At 44.8% G+C, this 26369-nt stretch overlaps 1 protein-coding gene and 1 non-coding gene across 2 annotated transcripts in view; one reads left to right on the top strand and one right to left on the bottom strand.

Moving 5' to 3' along the window:
• The window catches only part of LOC126262820 (uncharacterized), an 817803-nt gene that overhangs the window by 695820 nt on the left and 95614 nt on the right, over nucleotides 1-26369 (bottom strand). The gene's annotated exons all lie outside the window — the stretch shown is intronic.
• Nucleotides 8070-8142, top strand: Trnav-cac (transfer RNA valine (anticodon CAC)). Its single transcript has one exon. It is a non-coding gene; the product is annotated as a tRNA-Val (tRNA).

Raw genomic sequence — 26369 nt, 5'->3', positions numbered from 1 at the left:
ATGCTCAGGCGTATCAATGCCGTTATTACGGCCAGAGGTGGTTGTTCTGGTTACTGATTTCTCAGGATCTATGCACCCAAATTGCGTGAAAATGTAATCACATGTCATTTCTAGTATAATATATTTGTCCAATGAATACCCGTTTATCATCTGCATTTCTTCTTGGTGTAGCAATTTTAATGGTCATTGGTGTACTTATGTACGCGACAGCCGATCGTGATACCCATAGAAGATTGGGCTTTTCTCTTTCCTTCGAACTGCACCCCGGCAAGTCTTGACATTTACGCGGCGGTGCCATCGCGGCGAGTCTCGGATCGAACAAGTGATGTTTCGGCCGACTTGCCGGGAACCGGGCGCACAAAGGACGTCGCTAAGGCTCCACGCGAGGCTCAAGCACTCTAGATAGCGGGCCCTTGTCCGGCCCGCCCGCCATTCAGTCCCGTGCGCTCGCTACCCGTATATTGATTATCCAAGTGTGTAGCCAGTGGCCACTGTCACACGGCGCCAAGCTTCACTCCCTGACAAATATTTCCCCGCTGCCTAGATACCGGTCTGAGCTCTTTTTCTAATTTCCGTTGGTCTAATTGGTACACACTAACTTGCTGGGGAAAAAAAAGAGACAATCAGGATGAAGCGGTGTGTGTTCCGTGAGAGTCCGGAATTTAAGAGTTTTTTTTCCGATCGCGTGTTGGACGCTTATTTCTTGGGCCCCGAAACGGGTCGCTCTGTCCCTGGTTTAAACTATACAGCGAGCATACGGTGATGCACACGTCATCATTAATCAAAAAAAAAAATTATACATAACAGAGAATTTATGATTTGTAATGCGAGAGAGAAACTATGCGCTCTGTCTGGAATTCACGAATGAGAAAAGGTAGAAACGAAATAAGTCGTTCTGGTGTTAATTATTCGTCTAGGTGGACGTGTACTGTATTTTGTATGGAGCTAATTGAATGTATTATGGGAATTCAGTCATCTTGTGAAATTTTGGAACCACAGTTAACGCTGACAGGTACTGTGAGACTCTAAAAAAATTCAAACGGGCAATTCAGATTCGCAGAAGAGGAATGTTGAGCAAGGGTGTACATATTCTCCATGACAACGCTCGCCCACACATCGCTCGGCAAACCGTTGCTCTCCTGCAACAGTTTCAGTGGAACATAATCACCCACCCACCCTATAGTCCTGACTTGGCGCCCAGTGCCTATCACCTGTTCCCTAGGGGAAAAGAACGTTCGGCCAGAAAGCGATTCAGCTCCGACGACGAGTTGAAAGAAGAGGTTGATAACTTTCTGAACAGCATGGCGGCGAGCTGGTATGACATGGGCATACAAAAGCTGCCAGAGCGTCTACAAAAATGCATTGACAGAAATGGTGAGTATGTCGAAAAAATATCTGAATGTTCAAGCTGTAAACTGATGTAAACCATTGCAGAAATAAACAGGTCTATGTACTTGAAAAAAAAATAGGAGACCTTACTGTTGGGATTACCCTCGTATAATTCTATGGGCGCGGCGGCTGTTTGATGAAAAAGTTTTATCGCGGGTGCTCAAGCAACGCACGAACGCCTACAGGAATCAAGAATCTGCTTGCAGGGGGTTCATGAGCAGCGGTGCGAGTGGAGTGTTGGGAATTTGCGTCTGACAGGAAGCGTCCAGAGGGCCGATGTTGCCGGCACGGTAGCTCAGCTGCCCTCTGTAACAACAAGAAAATTTTTTAAAAAGTCTTAGTGCAGCATTCAACGATGTTTATGATAATCCTCATCATCGTCATGTACATGTACATCTACATCGATACTCTGCAAATCACATTAAAGTGCCTGGTAGAGGGTTCATCGAACCACCTTCACATTTCTCTATTATTCCAATCTCTTATAGCCCGTGGAAAAAATGAACACCTATACCTTTCCGTACGAGCCCTGATTTCCCTTATTTTATCGTGATGATCGTTTCCCCCTATGTAGGTTTATGTCAACAAAATATTTTCGCATTCGGAGCAGAAAGTTGGTGATTGGAATTTCGTGAGAAAATTCCGTCGCAACGAAAAACGCCTTTTTTAAAATAATTTCGAGCCCAAATCCTGAATCATTTCTGTGACACACTCTCCCATATTTCGCGATAACACAAAATGTGCTGCCTTTCTCTGAACTTTTTCGATGTACGGCGTCAGTCCTATCTGGTAAGGATCCCATACTGTGTAGCAGTATTCTAAAAGAGGACGGACAAGCGTAGTGTAGGCAGTCTGCTTCGTAGATCTGTTACATTTTCTAAGTGTCCTGCCAATAAAACGCAGTCTTTGGTTAGCCTTTCCCACAACATTTTCTATGTGTTCTTCCCAATTTAAGTTGTTCGTAGTTGTAATGCCTAGGTATTTAGTTGTATTTACGGGTTTTAGATTAGACTGATTTATCGTGTAACCGAAGTTTAACGAGTTCCTTTTAGCACTCATGTGGATGACCTCACACTTTTCGTTATTTAGGGTCAACTGCCACTTTTCGCACCATTCCGATTTTTCTTCTAAATCGTTTTGCTCTTTGTTTTGATCTTCTGATGACTTGATTAGTCGCTAAACGGCAGCGGTATTTGCAAACAACCGAAGAAGGCTGCTCATATTGTGTCCCAAATCGTTTATATAGATAAGGAACAGCAAAGGGCCTATAACACTACCTTGGGGAACGCCAGAAATCACTTCTGTTTTACTCGATTTTCCGTCAATTACTAAGAACCATGACCTCTCTGACAGGAAATCACAAATCCAGTCACATAAATGGGACGATATTCCATAAGCACGCAATTTCACTACGATCCGCTTGTGTGGAACAGTGTCAAAAGCCTTCCGGAAATCCAGAAATTCGGAATAGATCTGAAATGCCTTGTCAGTAGCGCTCAGCCGTTCATGTGAATAAAGAGCTAGTTGTGTTTCACAGGAACGATGTTTTCTAAATCCATGTTGACTGTGTATCAATAATAACAAACAAAACAATTACTGTAACCTGACAAACAAGCACGGATAGATCAGAATGCGTCGACACACACGAAGAAATGTGCTCGAAAGATGACATAGCGTTTGCGGCACTTGGCACCCTCCCCCGTCGGTTTCCAGCGGGACGTTATCCACTCGATATCAATTGGTGGCTGACCCCGCTAATGGAGTGTGAAACGATATGAGTCATTTGTTCCGGATAATTTGCCGTCTATTACAATTGCGAGCCGCGGCCACGGGACCCCCTGGTAGGTAGGGGCAGGCGCGAGGGCGCGCTGCGCGGGCGTTTTACGACGCAGCCGCGGTTAAAGGGAGTGCCGTTATGGGCCGCTCCCTACTCCGACTCTGCTGAGTGCACTCGCAGAAGAGAGCGTGTTAAGGGGCCCAGCGCCACGGCGGTGGTATCAGGCCTAAGCGTTTGTCTGAACAACGCAGTATTTCATAGGGCAAGTGCCATGTGATTGCCTTTTCTGCTTTTTTCTCTCTTTATTCTAATTTCATTCCCGTCGACCCACACGAGAGGAGGGGACGGAAGGGGGGGGGGCGTGACAGCGATACAAATAACCCTCTCTTCACCCAATAGAAATTAACGCTGACTTTGATGGTGGAACAAATAAACAAGGAGACATATGTGCTCTGGAATTAAAATTATTTTAAAAGGTGACATGAGGTGACATTGTAAGAAGGCTGTTTAGGTTTTTATGTTGGTGACGCCACGTAGCGCCCTGTATGAAAATCACTGGCTGTGCTGTGTGCAGTCTGTGGCTGGTTGGCATTGTTGTAATATTCGCTATTGTAGTGTTGGGCAGTTGGATTTGAACCATTCGTAGCGTTGGGCAGTTGGAGATGAGCCGCCAGCAGTGGTGGATGTGGGGAAAGAGATGGCGGAGCTTTGAGAGCGGACGATCTGTACGTGTGTCCATCAGAAAGAGTAAATTTGTAATATTGGATATCATGAACTGATATATATGACTTTTGAGCATTATGAAGGTAAATACATTGTTTGTTCTGTATCAAAATCTTTCATTTGCTAACTATGCCTATCAGTAGTTAGTGACTTCAGTTGTTAGAATCTTTTATTTAGCTGGCAGTATTGGCGCTCGCTGTATTGCAGTAGTACGATTAGCGAAGATTTTTGTGGGCTAAGTGATTCATGAAAGACAACGTAAGGGGTTTATCAGCACAATCATTCATAAATTTTTCTAAGGGGAGGTTTCATATGTGGTAAACACCTTACGTTATTTGATTTTCAAACAGCTAAGCAAAACTGAACGTACTGTCCGCAGCTCGTGGTCGTGCGGTAGCGTTCTCGCTTCCCGCGCCCGGGTTCGATTCCCGGCGTGATCAGGGATTTTCTCTGCCTCGTGATGACTGGGTGTTGTGTGATGTCCTTAGGTTAGTTAGGTTTAAGTAGTTCTAAGTTCTAGGGGACTGATGACCATAGATGTTAAGTCCCATAGTGCTCAGAGCCATTTGAACCATTTTTGAACTGAACGAACTCAGACATTACTCTCTTTACTCATTCTGATCTACACTAAACTGACACACAATATTTTTTAGCGCAGCGCAATCTGACTTTCAATAATCCATACAAATGAATGGCCCTGACTAACAATAACCTATACCTTTCATGAATCACTTACCTCACAAAAATCTTCGTCACTCAAACTACTGCAATACAGCGAGCGCCAATACTGCCAGCTAAATAAAAGATTCTAACTACTAAAGGCACTAACTACTGATAGGCATAGTTAGCAAATGAATGATTCTGATAGAGAACGAAAAATGTATTTACCTTAATAGTGTTCAAAAGTCATAATATATACATTAGTTCATGACATCCAGTCTTACTAATTTACTGTCTCTGATGGACACACGTCCAGATCATCCACTCTCAAAACTGCCATCTCTCTCCCCACATCCACCACTGCTGGCGGCTCACCTCCAACTGCGCAACACTACGCGCTGTTCACATCCAACTGCTCAACACTACAATAGCTAATATTACAACAACCACCAGCCACAGACTGCACACAGCACAGCCAGTGATTTTCATACAGGGCGCTACGTGGCGTTACCAACATAAAAACCTAAACAGCCGACTTACAACATGTATGACAAGTGTATTAATAGTACAATGTTGCCTTCATGAATCATTTAAAAACGATGGTAAAAATGTGGACAGACAACACAGTTATGAATACTTGAGAAACACTTGAACAACACTGAATACGACAGAAGATACATTGACATTAAAAACGGAACACCGTGTACTTTCACTAAAACCGGAGAAGACGCTGCACTGGGACGGTGGACTGTAGACGAAAAGAAGAGTGGGTATGGAGGGACAGGAGACTGGTGTTGATGAGGACTGAGGGCTGATAAGAGGCGGTGAACGGACGGTACGCGGTAGACGAAAAGAAGGGTGGGTATGGAGGGACATAGGAGACTGGTGTTGATGAGGACTGAGGGCTGATAAGAGGTGGTGAACGGACGGTACGCGGTAGACGAAAAGAAGGATGGGTATGGAGGGAGACAGGAGACTGGTTGTGGATGAGCAGTGAGAGCTGATAGCAGGTGTTGAAGGGACAGGGGTGGCTGCGGAGGACAAGGAGAGAGGGGTAACTGGTATTTGGATTTATAGATTGGGGTGGAAAAGGTGGGTGCGGAGAGGAGAGGGAGTAGGAAGCGATTGGTACGGGAGGGGGGGAGGTGGATAGGATACAGTGGATTCAGAGTTGGCAGGACGGGTACATGCTGGGGCGGAGCTCGTGACGGTGGAAATTTCCTCGGGGAAGGACTTGCAGGGTGAGGAGGTGAAGGCTGGTGGTACGTGTAGGTGGACGCCCGGCAGCACATTAGGATTGGAAAGGAGAGAGGACACCATACGATTGTTGGAGTCGAGTTTACACGTGGTGCAGGTTATTCGGAGGTGTTCATTGTGAGTGAGGAGTGTCTTGCTAAACGTTGACCGGCAGTTTACTCAGAGAGTTATGTGCGGTACGTATAACGACTGGGCGAAATTGTGGTCAGCACTGCTTCACAATCGCTAGCGAACAATTATGCATTAGGGGCGTTCAGTAACAAATGCAAGACATTTCCTTTTCCCAGGCAGTTTCGGTTTAAGCAGTGTGGAATTTATTGTAGTACATCGTGAAATATCCCCCGCTTCACCTGCTGTAGTTTTTTGAAGTTCCAATAGGTGCAGCGTTGTACGTAGCCTTCAAAATGATGTCTGTAACGGAGGTGCTTTCCAATCAGAGAGTTGTCACTGAGTTTCTTTTGGTAGAAAACTATTCATAGGCACTTGTCGTACGGAAAACTGCAGTCAACGCAAATTTGGCAGTGAACAAAAGCACAGATATTTTTAGAGTGAGGAGTCTGTCATCATTGCAACAAGGTTGCCGGCTGGCCGGCCGCACACGGCTGCGACTCTGCAGTGTCGGAACGTGTAGACACACTCATTCGAGGTAATCGAAAGATCACAACCATACACCTCGCTGCTCCACTGGATGTCTCCGCTGGCAGTGGCGACACATTCGTCCATCTGTTGGGGAACTCAAAGGTGAGTGCCCGCTAGGTTACTCGCGCCTAACACAAGGCCATAAAGAGCAGCGGAGAACCGTCTGTGCGGAAATGCTTGTGCGTTAAGAGGCTGATCGCGACAATTCTACATCGGACATCGATTCCCGGTACTGCCATGTGTTTTTCCTATGTATGAGGACTCGTACTGCGTGCACTGAGCTTCATGAGGTCCAATGAGGAAATACTCGAGGTTCCAAGGTCGTGAAAGCGATGTAACCGGGAACAACACGGTAAACCATGGACTGACGCCACACCACCTCTTTTCCGAAGAAAAAATTCCAAGCCGCACCCCCAGCCGATAAAGTCATTTCAACAGTCTCCTGGGACCCTCAAGGAGTTGAATTTGTGTTAAGTTCCTACGGGATTGAACTGCTGAGGTCATCGGTCCTTAAGCTTACACACTACTTAACCTAACTTAAACTAACTTACTTACGCTAAGGACTACACACACACCCGTACCCGAGGGAGGACTCTAACCTCTGACGGGGAGGGGGGAAGCAACGCGAACCGTGACAGGACGCCCCAGAACGCGCGGCTACCACGCGCGGCTCTTTCAAGGAGTTATTCCGTTTGATGTCTCCCTCACGAAGCAACGATCAACTCTGAAGTGTATTGTGCTACTCTCAGGAAACTGAAGAAATGACTTCAGCTTTTTCGTCGCCACAAACATGTAAACGAACTTCTCCTTTTCCACCACAAGGCAAGACCTCACACAAGTCTGCACGTGAAAGGAGCTCGCAACACTACATTGGACAGTTGTTCCTCGTGCACACTACAGCCCAGATTTCGCACCTCCGACACCCATCTCCTTAGCAAAATGAAGAATGCACTGCCCGGGAAACAGTAAGTGGATGAGAGAGAGGTTACTGATGCAGCAATAACTTGTCTCCCGCGTCGACCGGCAGAGCGGTACCATACAGGCAGTCCCAGTAAGGTGTTATCAGTTCGTCGCACTAAAACTGGTTTAAATGGCTCTGAGCACTGTGGGACTTAACTTCTAAGGTCATCAGTCCCCTATAACTTAGAACTACTTAAACCTAACTAACTTAAGGACATCACACACACCCATGCCCGAGGCAGGATTCGAACCTACGACCGTGGCGGTCGCGCGGTTCTAGAGTGAAGCGCCTAGAACCGCTCGGCCACAGTGGCCGACACATACTTAGCGCCCTGGTTCGATTTCTGGTACTGCCAGGAATTTTTCCTATGTATGAGGACTGGTATTGTGTGCACCACAGTCTCGTGAGGTCAAATAAGGAGCTAATCGCGGTTCCAGGATCACGAAACCCGACGACTGGAAGAGCGATGTGCTGCCCATAACCACCTCCACACTGAATATAATGGCGCCAGTGGCAGAGGATGACACGGCGGTCGGTTGGTTCCTAAGACCCAGCTAGGGCTAAAACATGGAACTTAACCAGTTTTACATCAACATATACTCTGGTAGACGTTATTTGGCATTGTAATGAAGTATGCAGTGCAGGGTAGATTTCTGCTTACCGAGCGAGGTGGCGCAGTGGTTAGCACACTGGACTCACATTCGGGAGGACGACGGTTCAATCCCGTCTCCTGCCATCCTGATTTAGGTTTTCCGTGATTTCCCTAAATCGCTTCAGGCAAATGCCGGGATGGTTCCTTTGAAAGGGCACGGCCGTTTTCCTTCCCCATCCTTCCCTCGCCTTAGCTTGCGCTCCGTCTCTAATGACCTCGTCGTCGACGGGACGCTAAACACTAAGCTCCTCCTCCTCCATTTCTGCTTAAATCACTTTCTCGTGCTGTAATAGTCTAATCTTGTCTTGATGATCCATCCGTCAGACGGCTCAAGAGTATCTCTAAATTCCCTTAATACTACTTCCTGGAACTTTGTACATAGGATATCACTTTGTAATTAACAACTAACTTCAACAATCTGCTGATCGGTTTTCACCATTTCGGTGAAGCTACGCTCATTCTCCAGTCAAACAAATCTCAAACCCTTCGTGCCGTTCTTATCTAAAGACGTTCGGTACCCCTTTCTATACAGTACGGGTCCTAAACATTTGAGGAAAGTTGTAAGATCAGGTGGACAAGTGATTTGTTAACTGCCTCCTTTGTAGAATGACTGCATTTATCTAATATTCTACCAACGAGCCGAATTATACCGCCTGTATGACCTACGACAGTTGCCAAGACGACCGAAACATCGGTATTTTAGTCATATTAGTAATTCATAACCACGCGGACTAATACCAGAAAAATATTTTATTCACATCTGACATCATATTTCTGCAGAATTTTTGAAGTTGCACTTCATCACAAATAAATGCGTCATTTTCAGAATCTCTGAGGTAATTGTTCATATTGCCTGCCAGGCAATGTAACAATAAATCTCCTATCATCACCTCCCGGAGCACGTTTGAAGTTATTTTTTCTTCTGTCGGTGACACTCCATCCAGTATCATATGCTGCGTCGTCCCTACCAATTAATCCTCAGCCCAGCCATAACCTTCGTTTGGTACCCCCCAGACGATCGTACTTTCATTAATAAGCTACTGAGTCAAATGCTTTGTGGAGGAAATGTTGTATCCAATTGATCGCCTTGATCAATGGAAGTCAGTATTTTAGAAAGCTCTACGTTCTGTGGCGTCTCTTGCGGGGTGTACGTATTGCACGTATACTCTGAGGTGACAAAATTCATGGGATACCTCCAAATACCATGTATCGGCGTAATGCAGCAACTCTACGTGGCATGGACTCAGTAAGTCGTTGGAAGTCCTCTGCAGAAGTGTTGATCCATGCTGCCTCTATAGCTGTCCACAATTGCAGAAGTGTTGCCATTCCAGAATTTTGTGCACGAACTGACCTCTCGATCATGCTCCATAAATGTTCCATGGGATTCATGTCGGGCGATCTAGATGGCCAGATCATTCGCTCGAATTGTCCAGAATGTTATTCAAATCAATCGCAGAATAGTTTTGGCCCGGTGACAGGGGGCATCGTTGTTTGGCAACATGAAGTCCATGAGTGACCGCAAATAGTCTCCAAGTGGCCGAACATTACCATTTCCAGTCAATAACCAGTTCAGTTTGGACCAGAGTATACAGCCCATTTCCTGTAAACACAGCCCACACCATTATGGAGTCACCACAAGCTTGCATAGTGCCTTGTTGACAACTTGGGTACATGGTGGTGGTGGGACCAAACTGCTGAGGCTTACGCATTACTTAATCCAGCTTTAACTTACGTTAAGAACAACACACCCATGACCGAGGAAGGACTCGAACCACCGACGGGGGGAGCCGCGCGAACTGTAGCAAGGCTCCTCACACCGCGCGGCTGAGTCCATGGCTTCGTGGGGTTTGCGCCACATTCGTGCCCTACCATCAGCTCTTACCATCTGAAATCGGGACCCATAAGACCAGGCCACGGTTTTCCAGTCGTCTATGGTCCATCCAGTATTTCACGAGCCCAGGAGAGGCGCTGCAGGTGATGTGCTTTTAGCAAAGTCCGCGTCCTCGGTCTGCTGCTGTAACCCATTAACGACACATTTCGCCGCACTGTTCTAACGATATGTTCCTCATATATTCCACATGGATTTCTGCGGTTATTTAACGCAGAGTTCCTTGTCTGTTAGCACTGACAACTTTACGCAAACGCCGCTGCTCTCGGTCGTTAAGTGGAGGCCGTCGGCCGCTGCGTTGTCCGTGGCGACAGGTAATGCCTGAAATTTGGTATCCTCACCACACTCTTGACACGTGGATATCGGAATATTGAATTCCCTAACGATTTCCGAAACGGAATGTCGCATGCGTCTAACTCCAAATACAATTCCTCGTTCAAAGTCTGTCAATGAGCACGTTTATACTTTGTATACGCCATACTCCCGCCATCTGTATGCGTGCACCTCGTTATCTCATGACTTTTGTCACCTCAGTGTAACACCAAAGAGTGTGACGAACGAAACCTACACTGTTGGTTCCCCGCTCCCCAAGGACTGTATTCAGTGACACCAGGGTATAATATGGGCGTACTGAGGGTTTCTAGTGTGATTCATTTGTCACCGTCATCCGCGAACAGAGGCAGCGTAGGAGGTCTGTCTGTGCACGCTCTGTTTTGGTTCTGCAGACAGTAAATGAGCTTAGTTTAAACGTGACCAGCGTTTACGACATTCAAACCATGCCCCATCGATGAACAAGTACTCCTGTCGAACAGCTTCAGCCATTTGGACAGGGTCGCTTTGTGGGCCTGAGGGAAGCTGGAAAGATGTCTAGACGGATTGCTCCGCACATTGGGCACGTTGTATCGGTGGTGTGTCACTGCTTTCAACAGTGGTCTGTGGAACATTCCTACATGTGTAGAACAGGGTTCTGGAAGTCCGTATATTACAGACGCACGTCCTGATTGACGCATTGTCCGAATAGCGGTGGCTAACCGATCTCAATCCAGGGCTGAAATCTGGACAAATGTTCAGCTGCTGCGTCATCAGGGAGCATTGGGAACCGTCTTGGTGTCCTTTGCAGTGTGATGTGTGCTTCGTTTAGTCTGAATTTGTTATACTCCTACGTGACACTAAAATGATCTTATCCTTGAAGTGAAATGACACAATTTCAGTGACTTTACTGGGCTCATACGAACATGATCTAATGGATTTAAAGTGAAGCTGCGAGTGAAAATTTGTACCAAGGCCGGGAATCGAACCCGCGCCTCCTGCTTATTATGTAGGTGCGTTAGCCACTAAGCTGCAGCAGTTCAAACAACTGCACGAATTACTCTGTCACACCTCCCTCCTCGAACCTAATTCTCACTGTTCGTGTGTAGGAGGGAATTTAAAGTAGACTGGGGCGGCAGTAAGAATTTGGATCGAGGGGGAAGGCGCTCTACAGTAATCCATGCTGTTGTGTGAATCACTGTGCCATGGTGGCTTTGTGGCTAACGTACTACCCTCGTAAGCAGAAGACTCTGGTTTGCTTCCCAGCCTTAGTACAAATTTTCGCTCGCCGCTTCAGTCCACGCGCATAAAATTATCGTTGAAGGTGTTGCATTTTTTCTAGTAATGTATAAATAGCATGGCTATCTATCAGGAAACGACAGAAACACTAAGTATTGTCGATGGTGTTAGGCAAAGATGTCTGCCTGTCGCGGATTCCGTATGTAGACGATTACGTGGAGAGAGAGGGAAGAGCCGAGACAGCTACACTGAAATGTGTCAGTCTAAACTCTTATCTCTGCTGGCGATCTGCTTATACTAGACTCTTCTGAAAATGACCAACAGATGTTAATCTGTTCGTTAAGTTCGTCGTAGACTAAAATTATGAAATATCACAAACGGAGCGCCAAGTGATAACATTCTGCGAGAAAGACATCATAAGGTAAGAGAATATGAGTTTGACATATCATAAAATTTACACATTTTGAACACCATTACATCATAGAGATTGAAAACTGGCCTCAGTGAAAGTCACGTACCGATGAACCTTGAAAAAAGCGAGGGTAACCGTCTACGGTCTGAACAGTACCGCTCGCATGTGCTAAACTACCAAGGTTTGTGTTAGAATGCTTCCAGTTATCATGATACCCGCCAAGAGCATAAAATACAGTCCACAGTAACTGCAACGATCTGATAGTTCTTAATGTGATCGCGTTTTCTTTCTTACGTCTACTGGAGCTGGTGGACAATATTGCTCTTACGCCTGAAAGCAACACGCAATTCCACTCCTGTTGGTTTCAGTCACAACGCTTCATCCTTCATGCTGTTTGGGATAGCAGTAGCAGATAATTTCTGCCATCCGCCATACGTACTTCTAAGAATACAGCGAGGCGTTTTACAACGTGATACTTTGCTTCCGTCTCGCCCTCGGAGCTACAAGGCCTCGCGGTACATTCCACTCTCTCCGCGGCCAGAACACAAGCGTTCTTAGAGATTCCCGGCGGGTTGAGGAAATTACACGATGTGGTGCTGCGCAAGTTTAATTAGACTTATTAGCGGACCGGAGTAATTCTCATCGCCGCTACACTATTTAACCAGTCTAAACAATGATCGTCAGCATTGTTTTCTCCTACGAGACAATGTTAAAATTGTCTTAAATTATTCCAGCTCGTTTCTTAAACTCCCAAATCCTACCACTAGAAAATGAACATCACAAAAAGTCATTACATCGTCACCAGTTGGTTTCTAGCAGATAAACTCGCGTATAAACAAAACAGCATAAAAAAGGAAACGCACGCAAAATCATCACATTCAAGTTTCCACTACAAAAAAGTGAATTTATTGTCTTATTACACCTCGCCAAGAGCTCCAGATTCATTAAGTAACACCCTAAGTTGGTAAATGGTTTCATTCTCCGCTATGCGACCTCTTCCCTCCTCGCACGTGTACGCCCACTGAATTTCAAAACTCTCTTTGAAAACCGGCAGAATGTCAAACCGAATTCCACAGGAACACACTGGCGAACTCTTTCAAAACTTTCTGCACAGGCAGAACTTCACTGATCACTAAGTATCTCGCACTCGCGACTTCATACAGCAACAAATTTGAAATATCACCTCTACCACACACCAAGAAACTTGAAATATCATTTCTGCGCCATAAGGCCTAAGTCACCCTCCCAATACCGCAAAGGCTGCCCACCAACTTCAGAATTTCCCTACAAAACGCTTCCTCCACCGCAGAGCTCTCAACATTTGCCTCCTACACCCCACGAAGGCTGCCAGACTAGTTCACACTTCCGCGACCTCAGAATCTGAAATTATTTTACATCCCGCACTTTCGACTACAGGGCTTGTCCTGAAAGTTTAGAGAATAAAATTCTCCAGCGAACCAAAAGGGCTAGAACGATACGTTTTGCGGTGGGAATGGTGATGATACGTTGTGGCGTAAGTCTTACATCCTAATACGCTTTCTATGCTTGGGAGGATGTGGTTTATCGACCTGTCAGCCCATAAGAACCTAGGCGAACCGGTGGCAAGTTATCACCCTAGGGAGGTGCCACACGAATCTGAAGACTAAGTAATTACCTCCGTAAAATTGATATCTCACAATAACAGCCCAGCTCTAAATTATTAACTTAACCTGACGGCTCAGAAATTGGCGAAAGCGAAGGGGAGCATTACGATTCTTGAGTAAAAAATACCCACTTCTAAGAATAACACACAAGGAATAAACACATAGTTACTGTCATAAAATATTCCTACCTCTTTATAAGGGCAATTATGCTCTACTCTGACTTAAAAACTCAATCGCAGATCATCGTAACAATCCTTCTTAAATTGAACACAAGTATATTGTCTCCGTTAGGTCCGTTAGGAAACGCTCACCCTTCCCCCACGAGCAGACTATTTGCAGGCGGCCTTGGGTCTGCCAATATGCGACTCTGGGCGGCGTCCTTGTACATGGCCACTGTAAACAAGCAGTGGAAGAGAAGGGCCTTCATTATGCGCGGCTTGCTGGACATTCTTATGGCCACGTCCATGTCCCCGCCTGTACCCATAGGCTACATCATGCCCCATCTGGCGCACGTTTCTGATTTCATCGTCGACTTCAGTTATGCTCACATTCACTTATCGAGCACGCGCAATCCTCCAAACAAAGATTTCTACACCAACCTGCTAGTAATGTAGTGTTGGATAGTAGTGTAGTCCAGAATCACAAATTACAAAAGTGTTGAACGAGATTTTCACTCTGCAGCGGAGTGTGCACTGATATGAAACTTCCTGGCAGATTAAAACTGTGTGCCCGACCGAGACTCGAAATCGGGACCTTGGCCTTTCGCAGGCAAGTGCTCTACCATCTGAGCCACCGAAGCACGACTCACAGCCGGTACTCACAGCTTTACTTCTGCCGAGTTCGAGTTTCGGTCGGGCACGCAGTTTCAATCTGCCAGGAAGTTTCATATCAGCACACACTCCGCTGCAGAGTGAAAATCTCATTCTGGAAACCTCCCCCAGGCTGTGGCTAAGCCATGTCTCCGCAGTATCCTTTCTTTCAGGAGTGCTAGTTCTGCAAGGTTCGCAGGAGAGCATCTGTAAAGTTTGGAAGGTAGGATACGAGATACTGGCAGAAGTAAAGATGTGAGTAACGGGCGTAAGTCGTGCTTCGGTAGCTCAGATGGTAGAGCACTTGCCCGCGAAAGGCAACGGTCCGGAGTTCGAATCTCGGTCGGGCACACAGTTTTCATCTGCCAGGAAGTTACAAAAGTGTGATCTACCAACGCTGCACAGTGCAATAGACCATTAGCGTGCTCTTCCTGGATTCCAGATGAACAGATGATTAAAGGTAGTATGTAGACGTTTCCAAGTTCTTATTATTATTATTATTTCTTTACTTTCTCAGACGTTAAGTCTGGTTGAGAATGGGAAGTGACGCGGACCTTGATCAAGCGTCACTTCCTATTAACTGTACGGTATGTGTCATATTGCATTTAGGAACTTTCGGGTAATTGAACATGTATCAATAATTACGGATTTCTGTAGTTGTATATATATGTTTGGATGTAGCTGTATTGTATTGATGTACTGGTGGATATTGTGTGGTATGACTCCTGTAGTTGATAGTATAATTGGTATGATGTCAACTTTATCCTGATGCCACATGTCTTTGACTTCCTCAGCCAGTTGGATGTATTTTTCAATTTTTTCTCCTGTTTTCTTTTGTATATTTGTTGTATTGGGTATGGATATTTCGATTAGTTGTGTTAATTTCTTCTTTTTATTGGTGAGTATGATGTCAGGTTTGTTATGTGGCGTTGTTTTATCTGTTATAATGGTTCTGTTCCAGTATAATTTGTATTCATCATTCTCCAGTACATTTTGTGGTGCATACTTGTATGTAGGAACTTGTTGTTTTAAAAGTTTATGTTGTAAGGCAAGCTGTTGATGTATTATTTTTGCGACATTGTCATGTCTTCTGGGGTATTCTGTATTTGCTAGTATTGTACATCCGCTTGTGATGTGATCTACTGTTTCTATTTGTTGTTTACAAAGTCTGCATTTATCTGTTGTGGTATTGGGATCTTTAATAATATGCTTGCTGTAATACCTGGTGTTTATTGTTTGATCCTGTATTGCAATCATGAATCCTTCTGTCTCACTGTATATATTGCCTTTTCTTAGCCATGTGTTGGATGCGTCTTGATCGATGTGTGGCTGTGTTAGATGATACGGGTGCTTGCCATGAAGTGTTTTCTTTTTCCAATTTACTTTCTTCGTATCTGTCGATGTTATGTGGTCTAAAGGGTTGTAGAGGTGGTTATGAAATTGTAGTGGTGTAGCCGATGTATTTAAATGAGTGATTGCTTTGTGTATTTTGCTAGTTTCTGCTCGTTCTATAAAGCATTTTCTTAAATTGTCTACCTGTCCATAATGTAGGTTTTTTATATCGATAAATCCCCTTCCTCCTTCCTTTCTGCTTAATGTGAATCTTTCTGTTGCTGAATGTATGTGATGTATTCTATATTTGTGGCATTGTGATCGTGTAAGTGTATTGAGTGCTTCTAGGTCTGTGTTACTCCATTTCACTACTCCAAATGAGTAGGTCAATATTGGTATGGCATAAGTATTTATAGCTTTTGTCTTGTTTCTTGCTGTCAATTCTGTTTTCAGTATTTTTGTTAGTCTTTGTCTATATTTTTCTTTTAGTTCTTCTTTAATATTTGTATTATCTATTCCTATTTTTTGTCTGTATCCTAGATATTTATAGGCATCCGTTTTTTCCATCGCTTCTATGCACTCGCTGTGGTTATCCAATATGTAATCTTCTTGTTTAGTGTGTTTTCCCTTGACTATGCTATTTTTCTTACATTTGTCTGTTGCAAAAGCCATACTTATATCATTGCTGAATACTTCTGTTATCTTTAGTAATTGGTTGAGTTGTTGATTTGTTGCTGCCAGTAGTTTTAGATCATCCATGTATAGCAAATGTGTGATTCTGTGTGGGTATGTTCCAGTAATATTGTATCCATAATTTGTATTATTTAGCATGTTGGATAGTGGGTTCAGAGCAAGGCAGAACCAGAAAGGACTTAATGAGTCTCCTTGGTATATTCCACGCTTAATCTGTATTGGCTGTGATGTGATATTATTTGAATTTGTTTGGATATTAAGTGTGGTTTTCCAATCTTTCATTACTATGTTTAGGAACTGTATCAATTTAGGATCTATTTTGTATATTTCCAATATTTGTAGTAACCATGAGTGGGGTACACTATCAAAAGCTTTTTGGTAATCAATGTATGCGTAGTGTAGCGACCTTTGTTTAGTTTTAGCTTGATATGTCACCTCTGCATCTATTATCAGTTGCTCTTTACATCCTCGTGCTCCTTTGCAACAGCCTTTTTGCTCTTCATTTATAATTTTGTTCTGTGTTGTATGTGTCATTAATTTCTGTTTAATGATTGAAGTTAATATTTTGTATATTGTTGGTAGGCATGTTATGGGGCGATATTTAGCTGGGTTTGCTGTGTCTGCTTGATCTTTAGGTTTCAGATAAGTTATTCCATGTGTAAGTGTATCAGGGAATGTGTATGGGTCTGCAATGTAACTGTTAAATAATTTAGTTAGATGTGAATGTGTTGAGGTGAACTTCTTTAACCAGAAATTTGCTATTTTATCATTTCCAGGGGCTTTCCAATTGTGAGTAGAATTAATTGCTTGGGTGACTTCATGTTGCAAAATTATCACTTCAGGCATTTGTGGTATCATCTTGTATGTGTCTGTTTCTGCTTGTATCCACCGTGCATGCCTGTTATGTTGTACCGGGTTTGACCATATGTTGCTCCAGAAGTGTTCCATGTCTGTTATGTTTGGTGGATTGTCTATTTTAATGTGTGTGTTATCTATTGTCTGGTAAAATTTCTTTTGGTTTGTGTTGAATGTTTGGTTTTGTTTCCTTCTATTTTCACTTTTTTTGTATCTTCTGAGTCGTTTGGCTAATGCTTGTAATTTCTGCTTCTTTTCGTCTAATTGCTCTGTCGCTTCTTGTTGTGAGATTTTACCTAACCTTTTTCGTTTTTTTTTCGAGATTTCATTTCTTATAAATTGTGTTAGCTGTCCGATGTCTTTTCTCAGTTTTTTTATTCTGATCTGTAGCCTGTGTTGCAATGCTGGTTTTGTGGGTTTCTTCTGTGTGTTGGTTGGTTCTGATCTCTGTCTAGTGTGTATATTTAGTGTAGTGAGTGCTCCTATATAAACCAGTAGTTGTAACTCTTCCATAGTTGTGTTTTCATTTATTTTGTTGTGTATGATTGTGTTGATAGTTTTTATTGTTGTTTCGACTTGTGGGTTATTTGGTGGTCTATGCAAGAATGGTCTAATGTCTGTATTTGTGTCTTTGTATTCTATATATGTTAGCTGAAATTTTTCTTCTATATCTAGCATCTGTGTCACTTCGTGTTCTATTAGTGCTTGTTCTGGTGGCTGTCTTAAGATTTCGTTTTCCTCTGATTGTTTAATTGGTGCGTGTTGTTCTTTGTTTGTTTGCTCTGGGATGTTTGAGTCCATTACTGTATTTTCTTCTTCTTCTTCTGATTGCACATTATTTTGTTCCAGTATTTGTTGTACTTCTTGTTTGATGTTTTCTAATTCTGCCTGGGGTATCCTGTTATTTTTGATTATTACACGGATCTGATCAGCTAGTCGTTGTTCAGTTAAAAATTTTAATTCTGGGTATCTGGTAATAAATGTTGTGTATACTTGTGATCTGTATCCAGTTGTGTTGGTTCCTAGGTTTGTTGCTTGGTAATAACAGAACATGAGGTGTCGATTAACTTCATCTGACCATCTCATCCTCTGTCTTTGTTTTCCTTCTAGGGTAGTTGCAGGAAGCATATCCTGCAAAACACCTCTATTTGGATTTAAATCATTTTCCAGTTGGCTAGCAGTGTCGTTACCATTGTGGGCGGGCATAGGGTTCAAGCGTCGTCCCCGACCATGACGGCGCTTGTCCGAGGCTTCTTTAGTTCTGTCCTGAACCAACTAATCACACTAAAAGGGGGGTTAGCCCTATTAGTGGTTTGTTCTTTTCGTCGCCTTTTACGACTGGCAGAACATACCGGAGGCCTATTCTTTTCCCGGGCCTCCACGGGGATTATTATTATTATTCTTTACTTTCTCAGACAAATGCTTAGTTATTACTAACACATTTGAAATTATGTCAAAATATTATGTGCTACATTCATACCAATTCGTGTGCAACATTCGCTCTGTTCTTTTATATCGACAACAGACTAAAAGAAAATAGCAAATACACAAATAAATAACGCACCTACTTCTTTGCATGTCCCGCAACAACGTCGCACCCAAACATCCATTGATTCAGTGGGTCACGGTTTGGAGTCATGTCATCCTGCCTTTCCATGTTACATGTGAAAGATTCGTCACATGATCAACGTCTTCACGGAACAGAATTGCCGGAGACTCCGCTTTGTACAATTTTCCATTTCGTGGAAGACGATGCTCACCACATGACTTGGGCTGCCACCAGTGACGTCTGGAAACTGGGTCGCTGGTCGTTGACCGGTACCTCCGCCTTCCGCAGGACTCGATTGAACTGTGGAATTTCATACGTAGTGCGGACGCTCATTTCCCCGCCACCAAAAATCACGCTATTGTATGGCTCAGGTGTTCGACTATCACTTATCTGTATATTGATGGCGTTAAATCATGCCTTGACTTGTGGCAGTACTTGCAAACCGCCCACATAACCGGTCACGTCACCGGACCTTCTTCGCCAAATACTTTTGCACAATCTTTACGTCAACACCGCTCAGCGGTGTGGTGCCACATGAGATCGACACTCCTGCTCCCACTGCTGATGTCTGAGACACACAGCTCCAGATGTCTATATCGTGCCCCGCAGCAGGGTAGACAAGGCCACGCGTTATTTATGTTAAGCCCTATATCGGACCAAGCCGGGCATGCCCCTCCTCCCACACTTCTGCCATTCTTTCGTGCGCTCCTGCCTGGTGGTGGTGCCGAGGACACTGTGGCCAGGCCTCGCATGTTGTCTCGTGCCCACTCCGTCGCCACTGGAGGACGACGGTTCAAACCCGCATCCTGCCATTCTGATTTAGGTTTTGATGATTACACTAAATCGCTTCAGGTGAATGCTCGGCAGGTTCCTGTGAAATGTCGCGGGCACTTCCTTCCCTAATCTGATGGGACCGATGACCTCACTGTTTGGTCCCCTCCCTCTCAGTCAACCAACAAAAGTACACTGCCACCTTGCCCCCTCCGCTGAACAGCAGGATACCTGCAAATCTTCCCACGCCCCAGCCCCTTCTTGCTTCTTTGTCTACGGCATCACACCTCTCAGCTTACTTTCAATTTAACACCTTTTAATAAAGACTTTGTCCAAGAGTAATGTCTAATGCTGGTTCCACCAGATGGCCTTTATGTTGTATTTCTGCTTGTGTGCATAAATATCTTGTCTAATCTGCTTCCTGTTTCCAAAAAAGGAAAAAAAGAAAAGAAAAAGGTCGCTAACGCATCCTTATATGGTGACACAGAATCCAGGGTCAGCCAGTTCGAATCCTGGTGGCGAAAAAAAATTTCACTACCTGTATTTGGCCGGCAAGGGGCGAAAGAGTGATGGCGTACAGTTCCTGATCACCAGTCTCTTCGCCAATGTCCTGGATTAAATAACAGACCTCTCCTCAGTGTCTCATGAATGGTATGTGACACTGTTTGATAGTGATCCGTCCGTCAGACTGGTATATTAAGCCTGGCGGCCCCCTTGGTGCTATTCGTGAGTAGCAGCCCATGAGCCAGCACCACGTTTCATCCTCTCTCTTCTGTCATCTTCATAAAACACATAAAATCAAACATTACATCACACACACACACACACACACACACACACACACACACACACACACACACATACATACATACAATGCGTACCTGCAGTATTGCAAATATTGTAACAGACCATGCTACAAATAAACAGACAAAAATAAAAGTATTTTGTCTCGATAGAATTGCAGTAACGCGCTACTTAATAACCTACCTATGCCGCGCGTGATTAGACGACTGGTCTAAGGCGCTACAGTCATGGAGTGTGCGACTGGTCCCGGCGGAGTTTCGAGTCCTCCCTCGGGCATGGGTGTGTGTGTTTGTCCTTAGGATCATTTAGGTTAAGTAGTGTGTAAGCTTAGGGACTGATGACCTTAGCAGTTAATTCCCGTAAGATTTCACACACATTTTAACATTTAACCTACCTATCATTGGCTCATAATAATTTTAAACAAATCCCTTTATAATCAAGATTATTCAAGATTAGCTCGGCACTAAGATCTTTACGAAGTCACATACAGATCAGAACAGAGCATTTTTATAACTTTTTTAATATTCTCAATCGACGCCTGCGAGGCTATGTAGTCTTTGACAACTGTTTCATTGAAGTTAAAATCTTCTGGGTTATTAGGCCGCATCATGTTTCTTCTAAAATGATCGACTTTTCGACCCCTCTGCTGGGATCTTCCTCAGGATCTTTTGGTGTCCAATACTGTTAGCAGAAGATCCTGAGGAAGATCCCAGCAGAGGAGTCGAAACGTCCATCATTTTAGAAGAAACACGACGTTGCCTAATAACCCAGAAGATTTTAACTTCAGTGACAACAGCCACGAAAGCCTGCAGACTTACATAACTGTCTCATTCTCGCCCGGCTGTCGTCTGCACACTGCTATCGACCGATACTCGGGTCACCGATCGCTTTACCAGCAGCGGCGCCCCCTAACTTGCTCTAAGCTTTCTGCCACATGTATCAGTTTCTCTTAACACCTTGCTCGGTCGGTGGTTGCCCTCTTATCTGCCTATGAAACTTCCCATCATGACGTGCCTGCACCGTGCGAACTCCGGGTAAGGTCATTTAAGACGGCCGATATAAGCGGTCCGTCAGAAGGTCTAGGCTAATGAATGAGATTTGACTCAGTCGCCTCTGGGTAGTGATGAAATGAGGACCGAGTTTGGCGCGTAGAGTGTTCTGGTGACACGTCGAAATTCAAACTTCAGTGGCTATTCGAGCAGCGATACGCAATCAAATTTTGCATTAAACTCAAAAAAATTGGGATCTAGGACAGTGGGCCAGATTCGGTAAAGCCTTCTGCAAGAAATCAATGACCCAGTTAAGAAGGCACGCGTGGTGGGAGATATTCCAGAAGACCGAAAAACGTCTATGAAGCGCTTCGGACATCCGTGAACGTCCCAAAAACAGGTAAATGAGGAGAAAATGCAAAAATTTTGAACGAGGGCCAACACTTGAGCGTAAAAGTAACAGAACATTGTAGTGTGCTGTAATCTAATGTTTATCGCACTCTGAGAGACGAATTAGTAATGAGAAAGGTATGCACAAAAATGGTCCGCAGAAGGGGCAACCGTTGAATAGAAGGGAATCCGAGTGCTAAAGTATCACAGACATTTTGAACGGGGCGAAAGTGATCATGAGTTTTGAACGTAGCGACAAGCGACGAGACATGTATTTCCGAGTACGATCCTCAGTCACGGCGTCTTTGCAGACGATAAAAGGCGCTTCGACGGGCTGACAGAAGTCTTCGGTCATCTGAGGTTACACAGGCCTGAGATGGCAGTGGCCAGCTAACCGTCAGGAATGTACACTGAGGTAGCAAAGGCCATGCGATAAAGATCAGCCAGAACATTATCTACATTTACATTTATACTCTGCAAGCCACTCAACGGTGTGTGGCGGAGGGCACTTTACGTGCCGCTGTCATTACCTCCCTTTCCTGTTCCAGTCGCGTATGGTTCGCGGGAAGAACAACTGCGGAAAGCCTCCGTGTGCGCCCGAACCTCTCTAATTTTACATTCGTGATCTCCTCGGGAAGTATAAGTAGGGGGAAGCAATATATTCGATACCTCATCCAGAAACGCACCCTCTCGAAACCTGGACAGCAAGCTACACCGTGATGCAGAGCGCCTCTCTTACAGCGTCCGCCACTTGAGTTTGCTAAACATCTCCGTACCGCTACCACGCTTACCAAATAACCCTGTGACAAAACGCGCCGCTCTTCTTTGTATCTTCTCTATCTCCTTCGTCAACCCGACCTGGTACGGGTCCCACACTGATGAGCAATACTCAAGTACAGGTCGAACGAGTGTTTTGTAAGCCACCTACTTTGTTGATGGACCACATTTTCTAAGGACTCTCCCAATGAATCTCAACCTGGCACCCGCCTTAGCAACAATTAATTTTATTTGATCATCCCACTTCAAATCGTTAAGCACGCATACTCCCAGATATTTTACAGAAGTAACTGCTACCAGTGTTTGTTCCGTTATCATATAATCATACAATAAAGGATCCTTCTTTCTATGTATTCGCAATACATTACATTTGTCTATGTTAAGGGTCAGTTGCCACTCCCTGCACCAAGTGCCATCCGCTGCAGATCTTCCTGCATTTCGCTGCAATTTCTCTGTGTACTACAGCTTCATCCGCGAAAAGCCGCATAGAACTTCCGACACTATCTACTAGGTCATTTACATATATTGTGAAAAGCAATGGTCCCATAACACTCCCGTGTGGCACGCCAGAGGTTACTTTAACGTCTGTAGACGTCTCTCCATTGAGAACAACATGCTGTGTTCTGTTTGCTAAAAACTCTTCAACACAGCTGGTCTTATATTCCGTAGGCTCTTACTTTGTTTATCAGGGGACAGTGCGGAACTGTATCGAACGCCTTCCGGAAGTCAAGGAAACTTGTGACCATCGACATACTATCGACATAAACCCACCCAGGTGACAGCAGCGTCACCTGGAGAGGAATGACTGCTAATGAGACACACGCACGGTGCATGTAATATCAGTGAGCATGCTGTCCATTTGTAGAACTGGGAAGGTGCGCGATGTATCCGAGTTTGACCGAGGGCGGATGGTGATGTCACGAGCATTTCTCAAACCGCACGGCTTGTCGGATGTTCGAGGAGTGCTGTGGTGAGTGTCTTCAACATGTGGGGAAACCAAGGTGCAGCCACGTTCAGGCATCGTAGGGTTGGGCGGCCACCCCTCATTACAGATGTCGCACGTCGTAGACTGGACAGACTGGTAAACCATCAAACAGTGACCCAGAGTGAATCGGGGAGTGCAACAGAGAAGTTCCCAGTGTCCACCAGGGAGCATCACAGAGTGCCCCAGAAAGCATCCCAGAGTGCCCCAGAGAGCTAAAACACTAAGAAGAATCGCTTCTCGGCTTTTGGCAAGATCAATGTGTAGAAGTAGATATGAAATAATAAACTAAGAAAACAAATAACCCACCAACCTCCCCAGGAGTCGGAACTCCTGCAGAAATAAAGAAACATATGATTATAATAATTATTAATCAATAAGAACGCTGCATGGCTGTGTAAAACATGCAGTTGCCTCTTGTTAATTTAAATGCAGCAGCTTCGTTATATAGCAGCACTACAAGTCCCTCTAACGATGTGTTGAAGCCTGCATGTACTGATAAGAGCCGCGCCATACGTCACACTTCCTGCAGATAATTACAAGCTGGTTGGGCGCGGCAGGAAGTAGCGCGCTGAGAAACTCCAATGGCGGCCGGAAACAGGCTTTTCCAGCGGACCGTGCTTAGTTAGAACTATAGCACGGTCCTGCGGGCTCTAGCGGCAACCAAGGGAACCTCGTTCAAGGTCACCCGCCGTACACAACTGCAGCGGCTATATGAACACAGCACAATCGGTGAACAATGGCGGAACTAACATCAGATTTCAATGCTGGGCAGAGTACAAGTGTGTCTGAACTCACGCACACTGCACCAAACACTCCTAAAGGTGGGCCTCCGCAGCCGACGACTCATGCATGTGCCAATGTCACCATCACGACGTCGGGAACTACGACTGAAATGGGCACGTGACCATCAGCACTGGACGTTGGAGCAGTGGCAGAGCGTTGCATGGTCTGATGCATCCCGACACCTTCTTCTTCATGCCCATGGGACGGCACGAATCAGTCGTCTTCCTGTGGAACACCTCCTAGACACATCTACTGCCGGACTTAGACAGGCTGGCGGTGGGTCCATTATGCTCTGGGGAACATTCACACAGACATCCATGGGTGCAGTGGAGCTCGTGCAAGGCACCATGACGGCCAAGGACTATCGTACACTAATTGCTGACCACATACACACCATTACGATTATCATGTTTCCCGACGGCAGTGTCATTAACAAGACAAATACGCCATGTCACAAGGCCCGGAGTGTGATGAAATGGTTTGAGGAACACAGTGGCGAGTTCCAACCGATGCTCTGACCCCCCCCCCCCCCAACTCTCCAGATCTCAACCTGGCACAACAAATCTGGGATGTGACTGAATGTGGCGTCAGAGCTCATGGCCTTCCTCCCCTGAATTTGCGGCAATTAGGTGCTGATACTGTGCCAGCTTCCTCCAGCGACCTACCAAGGCCTCATTGCTTCCATGCTACGACCCGTCGCCGCCGTTATCCTTGCCAAGGTCGGACATACCGGCTATTATGTAGGTGGTAATAATGTTCTGGCTCATCACTGTACACATATGAAGGTAGCACTGCTTACACATGGTGTAAATTGGCAGTGCATTGGCGGAGCTGTCATTTGTACTCAGCTGATTGATGTGAAAAGATTTCCGACCTGATTGCGGCCGCACGATGGGAATTAACATACTTTGAACGCAGAATGGTAGTTTTAGGTAGATCTATGGGATCTTCCAGTACAGAACTTGTTATGAAATTCAATATTCAGAGATCCACAGTGTCAAGAGTGTGCTGAGAGTAGTAAATTTCAAGCATTACCTCTGTATATTGAGCAAACAGTAAAGGAAACAAAAGAAAAATCGGAGTAGGAATTAAAATCCATGGAGAAGAAATAAAAACTTTGAGGTTCGCCGATGACATTGAAATTCTGTCAGAGACAGCAAAGGACTTGGAAGAGCAGCTGAACGGAATGGACAGTGTCTTGAAAGGAGGATATATAAGATGAACATCAACAAAAGCAAAACGAGGATAATGGAATGTAGTCCAATTAAATCGGGTGATGCTGAGGGAATTAGATTAGCAAATGAGACACTTAACGTAGTAAAGGAGTTTTGCTATTTGGGGAGAAAAATAAATCTTGATGGTCGAAGTAGAGAGGATATAAAATGTAGACTGGACATGGCAAGGAAAGCATTTCTGGAGAAATTTGTTAACATTGAGTATAGATTTAAGTGTCAGGAAGTCGTTTCTGAAAGTATTTGTATGGAGTGTAGCCATGTATGGAAGTGAAACGTGGACGATAAATAGTTTAGACAAGAAGAGAATTGAAGCTATCGAAATGTGGTGCTACAGAAGAATGCTGAAGATTAGATGGGTAGATCACATAACTAATGAGGAGGTACTGAATAGAATTGGGGACAAGAGGAGTTTGTGGCATAACTTAACTAGAAGAAGGGGTCGCTTGGTAGGGCGTATTCTGAGGCATCAAGGGATCACCATTTTAGTATTGGAGGGCAGCGTGGAGGGTAAAAATCATAGATGGAGACCAAGAGATGAATAGCCTAAACAGATTCAGAAGGGTGTAGTTTGCAGTAGGTACTGAGAGATGAAGAAGCTTTCACAGGATGGAGTAGCATGGAGAGCTGCATCAAACCAGTCTCTGGACTGAAGAGCACAACAACAACCTCTCACCAAGGAAAACGTAATGGCTGATGACCTTCACATAACAACTGGTAGCAGCAGCGTTTGCGTAGTGTTGTCAGTGCTAACAGACAAGCAACAGCGCCTGAAATAATGAGAGAGGGGCGAAATTTGACCTTAATGGGTTATGGCAGAAGACCATCGACATGAGAGCCTTTGCTAACAG

The sequence above is a fragment of the Schistocerca nitens genome, chromosome 6, assembly GCF_023898315.1.
Source record: "Schistocerca nitens isolate TAMUIC-IGC-003100 chromosome 6, iqSchNite1.1, whole genome shotgun sequence".
NCBI lineage: Eukaryota > Metazoa > Arthropoda > Insecta > Orthoptera > Acrididae > Schistocerca > Schistocerca nitens.
The sequence above is the reverse complement of the archived record's forward strand: the minus strand, read 5'-3'. Positions and strand labels throughout refer to the sequence as shown.